Below are 16,521 nucleotides of genomic sequence, written 5' to 3' on the forward strand. Positions count from 1 at the left end.
ACACTGGAGAGTTCATGAACATGAGACCTGCAATACAAGAAATACTAAAGGGAACACCACAGGCAAATATGAAAAGACAGGTCTGGAAGTAACTGAAGTAAAGAAAATTAGGATGGGTAATAAGTAGGGTTAAAAGAGAGAAAAAAGATACAACAGATAAAATCTCAAAAAATGATTGAAGAAAGTAGTATTTATGGTAATAACATTAAATGTTAATGGATTAAACACCCCAAGCAAAAGACACAGATTGGCAGAATGGACAGCGAAAAAAAAAAAAGGATCCATCTATATGCTGTCTTCAAGACACTCACTTAGATCTAAGGACAAAAAGAGCTTGAAAGTGAAAGGTTGGAAAAAGAGTTCTGTGCAAACAACACAAGAAAAGAGGGGGTTAGCTTAACTATCGGACAAATTAAAGTTCTAAAGGAAAATAATTAAAAGAGACAAGGACACAGTATATTCACAAAAGGGACAATAAATCAAGAAGACATAATCAAATATCCAAGCACCAAGCTGAAGTATCCCAAAATACATGAGGCATACACTGATTAACACTGAAAGGAGAAGTATAAACTTTAACAATAGTAGTAGAAGATGTCAATGCACCACTCTCATCAATGGACAGAACATCTAGACAGAGGATCAATAAAGAAATAGAGACCTACAATCACACAAAACATGAACAAGACTTAACATTGACAGAATATTGCACCCAACAACAGGATACACATTCTTCTGCAGTGTTCATGGACCATTCTCCAGGACAGACCACATGTTGGGGCACAAAGCAGGTCTCAATAAATTGAAAAATAAAGAAATTACATAAAGTACTTTCTTGGATCACAATGGAATGAAGTTGGAAATCAATAACAAACAGAAGCCTGGAAAATTCACAAATTCAAAGAGGCAAAACAGCACACTCTTAAACAGCCAGTGGGACAAGGAAGAAATTACAAGAGAGATCAGCAAATATTTTGAGGTAGATGAAAATGAGAACACAACATATCAGAATTTATGGAACGCAGCAAAAGCAGTTCTGAGAGGGAAATTTACTGCCCTAAATGTATATATTAAAAAAGAAGAGCAAAAATTGAGTAATTAATGCCTCACCTGGCGGACCTAGAGGAAAACAACAACAACAACAAACCCAGCAAACTAATCCCCAAGTGAAGAGAAAAAAAGAATTACAGAAGATTAGTGCAGAACCAAGTCATAGAGAACATGGAAACAACAGAGAAAATCAATAAATCATAAGTTGGTGCTTTGAGAAAATCAGTAACATAGATGGACACTTAGGTAGGCTGACAAAGAAACAAAGAGGAAGGATACAAATAAATAACATCAGAAATCAAAGGGAGTACAGCATCTGACACTGCAGAAATAAAGGAGATAATAACAGCATACTATGAACAACTATATGCTAACAAACTAGACAACTTAGAGGAAACTGACAACTTCCTAGAAAAGCATGAAGAACCACATTGGCTTGGGAAAAAAAATAGTAGACCTCAACAAAAGAATCAGAAGAGATAGAATCAGTCATCAAAAAACTCCCCCAAAAGAAAAGTCCAAGAAAGAATTAGTACCAATCCAGCTCAAACTCATCAAGAGTACAGACCAGGATCAAAACAGCATGGTACTGGCATAAAGATAGATATATTGACCAATGGAATCAAATAGAGTGTTCAGATATAGACCCTCTCATCTATGGACATTTAATCTTTGATAAGGCAGTCAAGCCAACTCACCTGGGACAGAACAGTCTCTTCAATAAGTGGTGCCTAGAGAACTGGATATCCATATGCAAAAGAATGAAAGAGGATCCGAATCTCACACCCTATACAAAAGTTAACTCAAAATCGATCAGATATGAACATCAGGTCTAAGACCATAAAGCAGTTAGAGGAAAATGTAGGGAAATATCTTATAAATCTTATAATTGGAGGCGGTTTTATAGACCTTACACCTAAAGCAAGAGCACAGAAGAAAGAAAGAAATAAATGGGAGCTCCTCAAAATTAAACACTTTTGTGCATCAAAGAACATCAAGAAATTAAAAACACAGCCTACACAATGGGAGACAATATTTGGAAACAACATATCAGATAAAGGTCTAGTATCCAGAATTTATAAAGAGATTGTTAAACTCAACAACAAAAAGACAGCCAATCCAATTACAAAATGGGAAAAAGACTTGAACAGACACTTCTCAGAAGAGGAGATACAAATGGCCAAAAGGTACATAAAGAGATGCTCAACGTCCCTGGCCATTAGAGAAATGCAAATCAAAACCACAATGAGATATCATCTCACACCCACCAGAATGGCCATTATCAACAAAACGGAAAATGACAAGTGCTGGAGAGGATGTGGAGAAAGAGGCACACTTATTCACTGTTGGTGGGAATGTCAAATGGTGCAACCACTGTGGAAGGCAGTTTGGCAGTTCCTCAAAAAGTTGAATATAGAATTGCCATATGACCCAGCAATACCATTGCTAGGTATCTACTCAGAGGACTTAAGGGCAAAGACACAAACGGACATTTGCACACCAATGTTTATAGCAGCATTACTTACAATTGCAAGGAGATGGAAACAGCCAAAATGCCCATCAATAGATGAGTGGCTAAACAAACTGTGGTATATACATACAATGGAATATTATGCAGCTCTAAGACATAATAAACTTATGAAGTATGTAACAACATGGATGGACCTAGAGAACATTATGCTGAGTGAGACTAGCCAAAAAGACCAGGAGCGAAAGCTACCTAACTCACTCTATGAAGCCAACTTCACCCTAATACCAAAGGCAGAAAAGATACAAGAAAATAAAATTACAGATCACTATGTTTAATGACACTAGACACAGAACTCCTAAACAAAATACTTGCAAATAGAACCCAGCAACACAAAAGAATTATAAGCCATGACCAAGTGGGTTTTATTTCAGGTATGCAAAGGTGGTTCAACACAAGAAAATCAATTAACATATACATATCAATAAATCAAAGAGGAAAAAACCACATGATCAACTTGATAGAAGCAGAAAAGAAATTTGACAAAATTCAGCATGCATTCTTGATGAAAACACTTTAAAGGATAGGAATGGAAGGAATTTCCTCATGATGAAGGGAATATATGAAAAACACACAGCTAATAATATACTCAATTAGAGTAGACTGTAAGTTTTCCCTCTAATATAAGGAAAAAAAAATAAGGATGTACATTGTCACAATCATTATTCAACATTGTGCTGGTAGTTCTAGATAGAAAAATTAGGAAAGAAAAAGAAATAAAAGGCATCTGAATTGGAAAGAAGTTAAATTTTCAGTTTGCAAATGACATGAACCTGTATGTAAAAAATCTTGAAAAACGTACACTAAAGCTGCTAAAGATAATAAATGAACACAGCAAACTGGCCAGATACATGATCAACATACCAGCAATGAGCACTCTAAGGAGGAAATGAAGAAAATTAAATTCATTATAGCAACCAAAAGAACCAAATATTTAGGAGTAAATTTAACCGAGGACATAAAAGATCTATACAAATGTATTGGTTTGTTAATGCTACTGCAATCCAATATACCAGGGGTGAACAGATTTTATTTTTTATTTCATTTCATTTTATTTTGAAGTTGTAAATATTTTATCTCCATTGTTATATAGCAAGTGTTGGCCAATTTGCTCTGAAAAGGGTCAGATAGTATATATTTTAGATTCTGTGACCTAAAAGGTCTCTGTGGTGACTACACAGCTCTGCTGCTGCAGTGCAAAAGTTGTCACCAACAAAATGTAAATGAATGGGTATGGTTGTGTTTCAATAAAACTTTATTTGTTAAACAGACAATAGCCAGATTTTTGACCCACGGGCTGGATTCAACAACTCTGTTATATGGTATACCAATCTGGGAATAGGGCACAATTTATCCATTTATCTCCTGAGGGACACTTGGGCAGTTCCCAGTTTTAGGCTATTACAAATAGTGCCCTTCTGAACATTCTTAAGCATGTCTTTGTGTGCCCACGTGGAGTAGTTTTGGTTGGGTGTATACATGAGCATGGAATCTCTGGGACACTGTATTGGCATGTGTTGGGTTTTAGCAGGTCTTGCCATACAAGTGAAGAAGCACTCACTGTTTCTTTGTTTTTAATGGTCTGCAATCCATTTTCTTTTTTTTTGCTTTTTTAAAAATTCAACATAACAACATACAAACACAAACATTCTTACCATATGATCATTCCATTCTTGATATATAATCAATAACTCACAATATCATCACATAGTTGTATATTCATCACCATGATCATTTCTTAGAATATTTGCATCAATTCAGAAAAAGAAAAGAGAAGAAAATTCATATGTACCATACCCTTTACCCCTCCCTTTCATTGATCACTAACATCTCTATCTACTAAATTTGTTTTAACATTTGTTCCCCCTATTATTTATTTATTTTTAATGTATATGTTTTACTCATCTGTCGATAAGGTAGATAAAAGGAGCATCAGACATGAGATTTTCACAATCACATAGTCACACTGCAAAAGCTATATAATTATACAATCATCTTTAAGGAAACATGGCTTCTGGAACACAGCTCTACATTTTCAGGCACTTTCCTCCAGCCTCTCCATTACACCTTAACTAAAAAGGTGATATCTGTATAATGCATAAGAATAACCTCCAGGAAAACCTCTCTACTCTGTTTGGAATCTCTCAGCCATTGACACTTTATTTTGCCTCCTTTTGCTCTTCCCCCTTTTGGTTGAGAAGGTTTTCTCAATCCCTTGATGCTGAGTCCCAACTCATTCTAGGATTTCTGTCCCATGTTGCCAGGAAGGTTTACACCCCTAGGAGTCATGTCCCATATAGAGAGGTAGAGGGCAGTGAGTTGGCTTGCCATGTTGGCTGAGAGAGAGGCCACATCTGAGCAACAAAATATGTCTCCGGGGGTGACTCTTAGGCTAATTTTAGGTAGGCTTAGCCTATCCTTTGTGGGGTTAAGTTTCATGTGAACAAATACCCAGATTGAGGGCTCCGCCTATTTCTTTAGTTGTCCCCACTGCTTGTGAGAATATCAAGAATTCTCCACTTGGGGAAGTTGAGTTTTCCTCCTTTCTCGCCATTTCCCCAAGGGAGCTTTGCGAATACTTTTTTATTCACTGTTCAAATCACTCTGGGATTTATCAGGGCATCACTCTGTACAAATCTACAAAATCTCATGCCCTACTCCAGGTTCCATGTACTTACGTTGTTCAGTTAAGCTGTACACATAAGTTATAAATGCACTAGTCAAAATATAAATTTTGTAACAAATAACCATTTTTTGTTTTAGTCTCATGCATAAGTTAAAGTTTTAAAATATTAATTGCCATCTATTTTCAACACCCTCCAGTATTGACATTCCTTTGTTCTTCCTCATGCAAAAACATTTTTTAATTTGTACATTTAGTCACTATTATACACTCTCGGAATTCCGAGATTATACCATCTTTCCTTCTGATTTTATTTGTGCCCCAAGGCTTCCTTCCTCTATCATTCTCACATTCAGCTTCATTCAGTGTTCTAACATTATTATGCTACAATCAGGTAGTATTATGCTATTCATTTCTGAATTTTTATAATCAGTCCTGCTGCACAATCTGTATCCCTTCAGCTGAAATTACCCAATACCTACTCTATTTCAATCTCCTGATGACCTCTGTTCTTAACTGAAATTCTCCAGGCTCATTCACTAAATTAGTTCATATCAGTGAGACCATACAGTACTTGTCCTTTTATTTCTGGCTAATCTCTCTCAGCATAAGGTCCTCAAGGTCCATCGAAGTTGTTAAATAACTTTATTCTGTCCTACAGCTGCATAATATTCCATCATGTGTATATACCATAGCTTGTTTAGCCACTCATCTGTTGAGGGACATTTTGGCTGTTTCCATCTCCTCACAACTGTAAATAATGCTGCTATAAACACTGGTGTGCAAATGTCCATTTGTGTCCTTGCCCTGATGTCCTCTGAGTAGATACCTAGCAATGGTACTGCCAGGTCATATGGCAATTCTATTCTTAGATTCCTGAGGAACTGCCAAACTGTCTTCCACAGTGGTGGTAACATCTGACATTCCCACCAACAATGGAAAAGTGCCTCTTTCTCCACATCCTCTCCAGCACTTGTATTCTTTTTTACTGACAATGGCCACTCTTGGGGTATGAGATGATATCTCATTGTGGTTTTGATTTGCATTTCCCTAATAGCTAGGGAAGTTGAGCACCTTTTAATGTGCCTTTTGGCCATTTGTATCTCCTCTTCTGAGAAGTGTCTGTTCAAGTCTTTTGCCCATTTTGTAACTGGCCTTTTTGTTGTTGAGTTGAACAATCTCTTCATATATTCTGGATACTAAACTTTTACCTGATGTATCATTTCCAAATATTATTTCCCATTGTGTAGGTTGTCTTTTTACTTTCTTGACAAAGTTCTTTGATGCACAAATGTGTTTAATTTTGAGGAGTTTCCATTTTTCTTTCTTTCTTCAATGTTCATGCTTTGGGTGTAAGGTTTAGGAAACCACCTCCTGTTATAAGGTTTATTATATATTTCCGTACATTTTTTTCTAACAGTTTATAAAACTGATGCATTTTGAGTTTTCTATAGGGTGTGAGATATAGGTCCTCTTTCATTCTTTTGCATGTGGATACCCAGTTCTCTAGGCACCATTTATTAAAGAGATTGTTATGTCCCAGGTGAGTTGGCTTGACTGTCTTATCAAAGATCAATTGTCCACAGATGAGGGTCTATATCTGACTACTCTATTAGATTCCATTGGTCAGTATACCTATTTTTTAAAAAGCTTTTAAAAAGGCATTTTATTAAGTTACAGGTTCACAGTTTTAAGGCCACAAAAGTGCCTATGCTGGTTTGAAAGGATGTATGTACCCTAGAAAAGTCATGTTTTAATCCTAATCCCATTTTATAAATCCAGCCATTTCTTCTAATCCCTATTCAGTACTGTTTGAATCTGTAATTAGATCATCTCCCTGGAGATGTAACTCAATCAAGAGTGGTCATTAAGCTGGATTAGGTGGAGACATGTCTCCACCCATTTGGGTGGGTCTTGATTAGTTTACTGGAATCCTATAAAAGAGGAAATATTTCAGAGAAAAAGAGATTCAGAGAGAGAGAGAGAGCAGAGAGAGAATGACATAGCTATGAGAAGCAAAGTCCACCAGCCAGTGACCTTTGGAGATCAAGAAAAAAGTGCCTCCTGGGGAGCTTCATGAAACAGCAAGCCAGGAGAGAAGGCTAGCAGATGACATCCTGTTTGCCATATGCCTTTCCAGATGAGAGAAACTCCCTGACCATGTTCACCATGTGTCTTTCCACTTGAGAGAGAAACCCTGAACTTCACTGGCCTTCTTGAACCAAGGTATCTTTCCCTGGATGACTTAGATTGGATATTTCAACAATTCAACAAAAAGACCAACAACCAACAAAAACAAAAAAGGGCAAAATACATAGACATATACTTTTGTGAAGAAGAAATACAAATGGTTCAAAAACAAAAGACGTTCAACATTACTGGTTATTAAGGAAATGCAAATCAAAACCACAATGAGACATCATCTCACACTTACTAGGGCCATTAACTAAAAAAACAAAATAAGTACTGGAGAGGATGTGGAGAAAGACACACACATACTCACTATTGGTGGGACTGTAGAACGTTCTACTTGTTCTGGAAGGTAGTTGGGTGGTTCCTCAGGAAGCTAAGTATAGAACTGCCATATGATCCAGCAATCCCATCCTAGGATTCTCATTCAGAGGAAATGAAGACAAGGACACAAACAGACATCTGCACACCAATGTTGATAGCAGCATTATTTATGATTTCCAAGAGATGGAAATAGCCCAAGTGTCCATGATAGCAGTGTTTTAGCTTATAAACTGCCACAATGCAATATACCAGAAACAGAACAGCTTTTTAAAAACAGGAATTTATTATGTTGCAGGTTTATAGTTCTAAGGCCATGAAAATGTCCAAATTAAGGCTAGGTTTAAAAATGTCCAAACTAAGGCATTCAGGGAGAATACCTTGGCTCAAGACTGATGACATTCAAGGTTTCTCTCTCCACTAGAAAATTACATGGTGACGTCTGCTAGTTTTCTCTCTAAGCTTCTTCAGCTGCTTCCCCAGGCAGTTTTCTTCCTATATTTCCAATGGTCTCTGGCCATATGGGCTCTGTTGATTCTTTTTCCCAAAACTGTTTCCTCTTAAAGGGCTCCAGTAAGCACCCCACATTGAATAGGTGGAATAGCTCCATGGGAATCATCTAATCAAAAGTTACTACCCACAATTGGGTGGGTTACATCTCCATGGAAACAATAAAGTCTCACCCAGCAATACTGAATGAGGATTGAAGGACATGGCTTTTCTGGGGTACATAATAGCTTCAAACCACTACAAGCAGCATTATTCATGATTGCCAAGAGATAACAATAGCCCAAGTGTCCATTAACAGATGAAGAGCTAAACAAAGTGTGCTATATATACATATGATGGAATATTACACAGCTGTTAGACAGAACAAAGTCTTGAAGAATGTAACAATGTTGATGAACCTTGAGGACATTATGTTGAGTGAAATTAGCCAGAAAGAAAATGACAAATACTGTATGGTCTCACTAATATGAGATAACATTAAGGAGTGAAACTTGAGAGTTATAATGTTAGGTTGGAGTCATTAAGGAATCCAGGCAGGACAGCAAGTCAAGGTTTAACGGATTCATTGAAGGCAGAAAGCAAGTGGGAGTCAGTGAAACTTGCCAGTAAAGGGAAAGAAAATGGCTCTGGCTCCTCATTCTGGGAGCGGCATTTTAAAAGGAAAATTATGCCAGGAGAGGTGTGTGCCCACTAGGTAGTGTGTCATCCGTCCCTTGATTGGATGGGGCTGAATGACTTATGATCTGATTGGTTGCTGGGGTTCTGACACACTGCTCTCCTTTGATGTGCAGCTGCACATACTGACAAAGGTTATCAAGCAGATCTTCTGGTGGGTGTGGTGTTGGCATGTCTGCGGCTCTCAAACATTCTTCAACTGTAAACCTTGTGATCATTTATCTTGCTGCCACATTTGGTTCTGCAAAAGAAGCTGAGGGGTCCCTGAGTCCAAAGTCCCTTCTACCTATAAAGTTCTTTTTCAGAGATCTGACAGAGAACACAGGTTATCAAGAGGTACAGTGTAGTGATTGGGCATTTGATGCTGAAGAGATACAGAATTTTCAACAGGACTGATTGTAAAGATCCAGAAATGGATGAGACAATACTATTTGAGGGTAGCACAATATTCTAAGTACACTAAATGAACCTGAGTATGAGTATTGTTGAGGGAAGAGGCTGAGGGCATATACCACACCAGAAAGAAAGATAGAGTATAAATAGCCGGATGGTATAATTTAGCAATGCCTAGAGTGAACAACAATGGTGATTAAATGTACAATTATAAGAATGTTTTTGCACAAGATCAAATGAATGCTAACGTTGTAAGTTGCTGAAAATGGGACTGTATATGGGAAAGAAATTAATCAATGCATACTAGAGTCCATAATTAACAGTAATATTATAATATGCTTCCATTGAATGTAACAAAAGCAATATGCCAATGCTAAATGTCAGTAAGCTGGGGATATGGGATTCTTTGTAAAAAAAATGGAAAAGTCCTTGTATAGGTTGTGGAGAAAATGTGGAGAGAGATGTACCTGTTTACTGTTGTTAGAAAAGTAGAGAGGTGCAGTCCCTCTGGATGGCAGTGTGGTGGCTCCACAGGAGGTTAGGAGTGGGGACCGTATGGTCCTACAACCCTGTAGAGGAACTAAAAGCTGGGACAGGAATAGACATTTGCACACAGGTGTTTATGACTGCAGTGTTTACAATTTGCAATGGATGTAGGTGATCTAAGAGTACAACAACTGAATGGAAGCGGGGAATGGTGTCATATAATACAATGCAATATTGGGTGGCTGTAAGAAGTAAGTAAGTTATGAGGCATCCAACTAAGCAAATGGACCTTAGATATTCCTTTTCAGTTTGGGGGATATTGGAGTAGCTAGAGGGAAATATCCAAAACTGCTGAACTGTAATCCAATAGCCTTCATTCTTGAAGATGTCTGAGTAACTGTAGAGCTTTTAAGTTGTGACTTAAAGCTCTATAGTCACCCTGTGACTGTGAAAACCTTATGACTGACACTTCCATTATCCATTGTTGGACAGATAAGTAAAAAACAGACCAAAATAAGTAAATTATATGGAGAAGAGGGGTTATGGGATATTTTAGGTGTTCTTTTAAACTTCTCTTTTTACTTTTATTCTTATTTTTATTTTTTGGAGTAATGAAAATGTTGAAAAATTTACTGTGATGACAAATACAAAGCTACATGATGATACTGTGCACAACAGATTGTACAACTTGGATAATTATATGGTATGTGAATATATCAACAAAATGTATTTAAAAACAATAAGAAATGAAAGGTAGTGAGGGTACCAAATTATTGTGAATGTGACTCATCCCACCCAATGCTATCCTTGGACATAGTGGACACGGGAAAGTTTATGTCACTATATATGTTACTACAATTAAAAACGTAAAAAAAAAGCAACAAAATAAATAATGACAATTAAATGCAATGTGATCTTAGATGTGATCTAACAAAGAAAGAGAAAAGGCTAAAAAGTAACTAACAGGCAATATAAAAATTGAATATAGACTGCAATCTTTATTATCAAAGTTAAATTTCTTGAATTTGATAACTACACTTAAGAGAGTTATGTAAGTGAATATCCTATTTGTTAGGAAATGTACATTTCTTCAATGACTATGATGTATACAGTGTATACTTGACTGTTCAGAAACTGAATCAATAAACAGATATATAGGCAGATGGACAGACAGGTAGATGGAGTGACAGATGGAGAGATAAGGTATGGCAAAGTTGGCAAACTGTTAAATTAGTAGATTTGGAGATCTAGTATGAAATGGGTGTTTATAATTATTATTTTTGTACCTGTGCTGTAAGTTAGAAAGTATTTCCCTTTGATAAATTCATTACCCAACATTTTATTCATTTAATTACTATTGTCAATGCATTTGTTTTCTTCATTTCTTTCTTGGGATTGTTCACTGATAGAAAAAAAACACCCCACCTTTTCTGTATTGAACTTTAACCCATCGATTACTTCAAGTAGCTTCTCTCTAGATCCTTTTGTATTTTTATACTTTATATGTGAATAGGGAAAGGCTAACTTCTTTCCTAATTGTATGGGCTAGAACCTCCAGTAAAATGTTGAAAGCGGTGAAAGAGGGCATCCTCTTCTTGCTCCTGATCTAGGGGAAAATCTTACAACTTTCACTGATCAGAACGTTACCTGTAGTTTCTCATATATGGCTTTTATCATGTTGAAGATTCCAATGTTTGTTCTAGTTTTTTGTTATATTTTGTCAGGTGCCTTTCTGTGTCAAATGATAAGACCACTTGGGGTTTGTTTGCTAGTTGTTTTGGAGTTCCCTTGCTGTTCTAATTTGCTAGCTGCCAGAATGCAATATACCAGAAACGGAATGGCTTTTAAAAGGGGGAATTTAATAAGTTACAAGTTTACAGTTCTAAGGCCATGAAAATGTTCCTATTAAAGCAAGTCTGCAGAAATGTCCACTCAGGCATCCAGGGAAAGATACCTTGATTCAAGAAGGCCGATGAAGTTCAGGGTTTCTCTCTCAAGTGGAAAGGCACATGGCGAACACAATTCAGGGTTTTGCTCTCATCTGGAAAGGCACATGGTAAATACGGTCAGGTTTTCTCTCATTTGGAAAGGCACATGGTGAACACAGAGGTATCTGTTGGCTTTCTCTCCAGGTTTCTTGCTTCATGACGCTCTCCAGGGGGCGTTTTCCTTTTCTACCTTCAAAGGTCGCAGGCTGGTGAACTCTCTGTTTCTCATGGTTATGTCATTTTTCTCTGCTCTCTCAGAATCTCCAAAGGTCACTGGCTGGTGGACTCTGTGCTTTGTAGTTCTGCAGCATTCTGAAGCTTTCTCCAAAATACTTCTTTTTATAGGATTCCAGTAAGCTAATCAAGATCCATGTAGAATGGCAGAGATACGTCTCCATCTAAACAAGTTTAATACCCACACTTGACTGCGTCACATCTCCATGGAGATAATCTAATTAAAGTTCCCAGTATACAGTACTGAAAAGGGATTAGAAGATAGGACTGCCTTTACAAAATGGGATTAGGATTAAAGCATGGTTTTTCTAGGGTACATAAATCCTTTCAAACTAACCCATCTGTCAACAGGAGTTTGCTCCCTCTACTTTCCAGGAGACAGACCATCCTCTTCCAGGTGTTTAAAGAGGGCAAGCCTTTGCCCAAGGTTCTATACCTTTCTACTTTCTTAGACTCTTTAAATATATCAAGCCAGTTTTCATGCACGGCAATTTGGAGTGAAGGAGGGGGTATGCAAGACATGTTTCCCATGTCAGTTTGCCCCAGCCAAAACAGGGTCAGGGACTGAAAGAGGCAACCCAGACAGGTTCAAAAGTGCCTTGGAGAATACATCAGGAATGGCACCAGAAGCCTCTTCCACCACATTTCCCCAAATATGAGCTTTCTTGACATGCCCAGCAAAGGCAGCCGTTATGTTCCCCCCCCCAACAGCCCTGAAGAAGCATTGCATCTTTGTCTCCTCTCCTGCCACCTTTGTCTGTAATAGGTTAGAACTATGGCTATCCTCAGAGCCAGATCCCCTGCTACCTGAAGCTGTAGATCAAAAGTGAACACTGACCAGCTGTGACTAGTGAACCTGGTCTTGGGCAGGATTTCAAGTGCCTTTCATTTACAAGTGAAGCACCCAGGGAATAAATTCCCAGTAGTTTGCTGAAAAAGTAGGGGATGGGCACTAGAAACCACCACAAAAATTTTCCTGTAATTTACCAGCCTCTTCATCCTGCTCTTCCTGGATGGTGTACAGTGTTCTATAGGCCTCCAGAGTTTCAAAATACTTGTTTCACACACTTCTTGCCTGTTTAATAAGTGTCCTCATGTAAGACTGAATCCTGGAACCCCTACTCTACCATCTTGTTTCAATCTCTCCCTCATTTTTAAAAGACTGTGTTGCTGGATATAGAATTCTTTGTTGGTGATATATATTTATTTTCTGGGTGCTTGGTCCAGGAATTGAACCCAGCTCTCCCACATGGAAGGCAAGCATTCTACCACTGAACCAACCCCATGCACCCCTACTTGGCCATATTTTGTCTTCTGTACTTTAAATAGGCCATCCCACTGCCTTAGAACTTCCATGGTTTTCTGTGTGAAAACAGCAATTAGTCTTACTGAGGGTCCTTTGTATATGGCATGCTGCCATTCTCCTGTGGCTTTTAGAATTCTTTCATTATCTTTGACATTTACAGTTTGATTATCCTGTACCTTATTGTGGGTTTGAGTTTATCCTATTAGGAGTTTGTTGAGCACAGTGGTTCTGTATATACATGACTTTTGTTAAATTTGAGAAATTGTCAGCCCTTTTAAAATTATTTCTGCCCCTTTCTCCCCTTCTCATTTTGGGACTCCCACAATGTGTACACTGGCATGCTTGCTGGTTAGACAAAGGTCTCAGGCTCCCCTCATTTTCTTCATTATTTTTTCTTTCCTCAGACTGAATAAATTAAATTTTCCTATCTTCATGTTCACTGATTCATTTTTCCGCCACCTCCAATCTGCTTTTGAAATCTGGGGGATTTATGATTTCTGTCATTGGGCTTTTCTTTCCTTTTTTTTTGGGTGGATGATCCAAGAATCGAACCTGGGTCTCTTGCATGAAAGGTGAGCATTCTACCACTGAACCACCTGTGCACCCTGTCATTGGGTTTTAAGCCCTTCGTTACATTTCATGATTTTTTAATCTTTACTGACATTTTCTTTCTGTTTATCCATCATTTTCTTGTTCTCTTTTATTTCTTTGTCCACATTTTCTTTCAGCTCTTTGAGCGCATTAAGATACCTTTGTTTGGTGCCTAATAGGTCTGGTCCCCCTCTTGATAATTTCTCATCTTTTTCCTTTGCCTGGAACATCACTCCCTATTTTTATATGTTTTGTAATCTTTTGTTGCAAGCTAAATATTTTGATAGTTTAATGCCTTATCTATGAAATTTAGAAAATGAGGTGTATGTTCCTTAAGCTTGTATCCAGTCAGGGTATGACAGAAAAAGGAAAAGAAAAGTCATCTTACTCATTCTTTGCAGACTGATCTTGGCATGTGCTCTCCTTGAAAGCTTTACAAAGATAATTTTAGAGAAGAGGCTGAGACACAAGCATAGGGCCTTCTCAGGTCCATTCTTTATATGTGCCTTGTCCCGGGTATATTTGCATGGCCCTGGGATATCTCTGTTTACACAAATTATGAATTTACCCTTCCCCTAGGAAACAATGTTTTCTTACATAGCAAGCACTGCAGCCAGTAATCTTTGCCTCAACTGTAATTTGACTGCTATTCCACAGATGACTATTAGAGAGATCTGTGAGATGCCATTATATACAGTACAAGTTCTGAGATGACAAGTTTTTGATAAGTGTGTGTATTCAGTCTTTCAGGTTGTCACCTGATAGACTGACACATATACAGGCTCCTAGTATATGCACAGTGACTACTCTGCTCCCTCTGAAAATGAAAAAAGGGACCCCTACCAGAAGAAATGACTGGCTACTTTCTAAGCCAATGAGGGGCTTTGGGAGGGGCCAGCCAAGGCACCATGTGATCATACCATTTTGAAGTTGCTATTTCCATAACTGTTTTTTTTTCCTGTTACTGTAACCTTTTAGAAAGCCTCTGCAGGAGCTCTGAGAAAGACGGTTCTGCCAGCTGTTATTCATTGTATAAAACTTCTTTGGGGGGAAAGAGAACCCTGGAACAGTTTACTCTACCACCTTGACCCTTAAAAGTGCTTTAAATTTTCAGTCACATTTCAGGATGGCAGATACTAGAAAATATGTAAATTCTATGATGGATCAGATTCCATTTTGATGGTCAGAATCATCCACTTCCAAAGTTATCTATTTCATTTGTAAAATAGTTTCAATCCATCTGCTTAATGTGAGAGAAGGGGCAAAACTGTGGTGATTCAAAAGTCATGGCAAAGGTTTAAAATAATATTTATTAAACAAAAGAGATGGAACTGATCTGCAAGACTTATCAGAATTTCCTGGACTTTTTGAGAAATCTCCATGTAGCCTGGTATCATAGCCCTATATCCAGTACAATACTTATTATGCACCCTGATAGAACTGCTTCCTCCTGGGAACCACGTATTTTAATCAGTAGGACCTATCTTAGCAGGAAAAAAAAATTCTGCAGGGTCTTAACGTAGAAAGTTCTAATTCAAAACCTTCAATAAGCCATTTTGGAACTCACAGCAATAAGTACCTGGGACAAGGAGGACATCTAACTCTTAGAAATGCCCATGCTTCCAGAGACCAAAAGGATTTTAAAGTTCATTGGGGCTGGAGGCTGGGATTGGATATAATGATCCCTGAAGACAAATATCCCTAATATTTGTAGAGCCCCAGGATAAATTCAAGCACCACTTACAAGTGATACATGTATCCCAAGGGCTTTAGAATGCTAGCTTCTAAAACAAATACCATAGAATGGGATGGATTAAAAAATGGGAATGTATTAGCTCATGGTTCTGAAGAATAAGGACTTGCTTCTTCTTGGGCTGTTATCTTCTGGCTGGCTAGCAATCTTTGGCATTCCCTGGAGTTTTTGCCACATGGCAATGTCCATGGGGCTGTCATCTCTTTTCTGCTGGAAATTTCCATTAATTTCCAGCTTGTGTATGTTCCAATGGCTTCTCCTCCTATGCCAAATTTCCTTTGCTTTACCCATATTGAATTAAGGCTCACCCTCATTCAGCCTGGTCACAACTTACTAATAACACCTTTTTTTTAAGTATATATTTTTAAATGTTTTTATTGACACATCTTCACACACAGACATTCCATACATGGTGTATAATCAGTGGCTCATAATATCATCACATAGTTCTACATTCATCACCATGATCACTTTTTAGAACATCCACATCATTCTGGAAGAAGAAATAAAATGAAAAAAGAAAAATGTCATACATACCATACACCCTAACCCCTCTCTCTCATGGACCACTAGTATTCCATCGACCCAATTTATTTTACCCTTATCCCCATTATTTATTTATTTTATCCAACTTCTTTACTCATCTGTTTATACCTTGGATAAAGGAAGCATCATGCCACTAGAATACATCATAAACTAGACTTCAGTGGAACCACCACCCTGTCCTCCAAGGGGCTGCACTTCTGTTTGTGGTGTATTGGAGTGGTTGGAGGGAAGTACCTCTCTTTCTCTGCATTTTCTCTAGCACTTGGTTCTCTCTTTTCATTTTAAACAGTTTTATTCACACATCATACAATCTAACCTAAGTATATA

At 37.7% G+C, this 16,521-nt stretch overlaps 1 protein-coding gene across 1 annotated transcript in view; it reads right to left on the reverse strand.

Annotated features, from left to right (window-relative positions):
* LOC143656898 (uncharacterized) overlaps positions 1-16,521 on the reverse strand; it is a 76,642-nt gene that overhangs the window by 30,970 nt on the left and 29,151 nt on the right.

The sequence above is a fragment of the Tamandua tetradactyla genome, chromosome 15 (genome assembly GCF_023851605.1).
Source record: "Tamandua tetradactyla isolate mTamTet1 chromosome 15, mTamTet1.pri, whole genome shotgun sequence".
Classification (NCBI taxonomy): domain Eukaryota; kingdom Metazoa; phylum Chordata; class Mammalia; order Pilosa; family Myrmecophagidae; genus Tamandua; species Tamandua tetradactyla.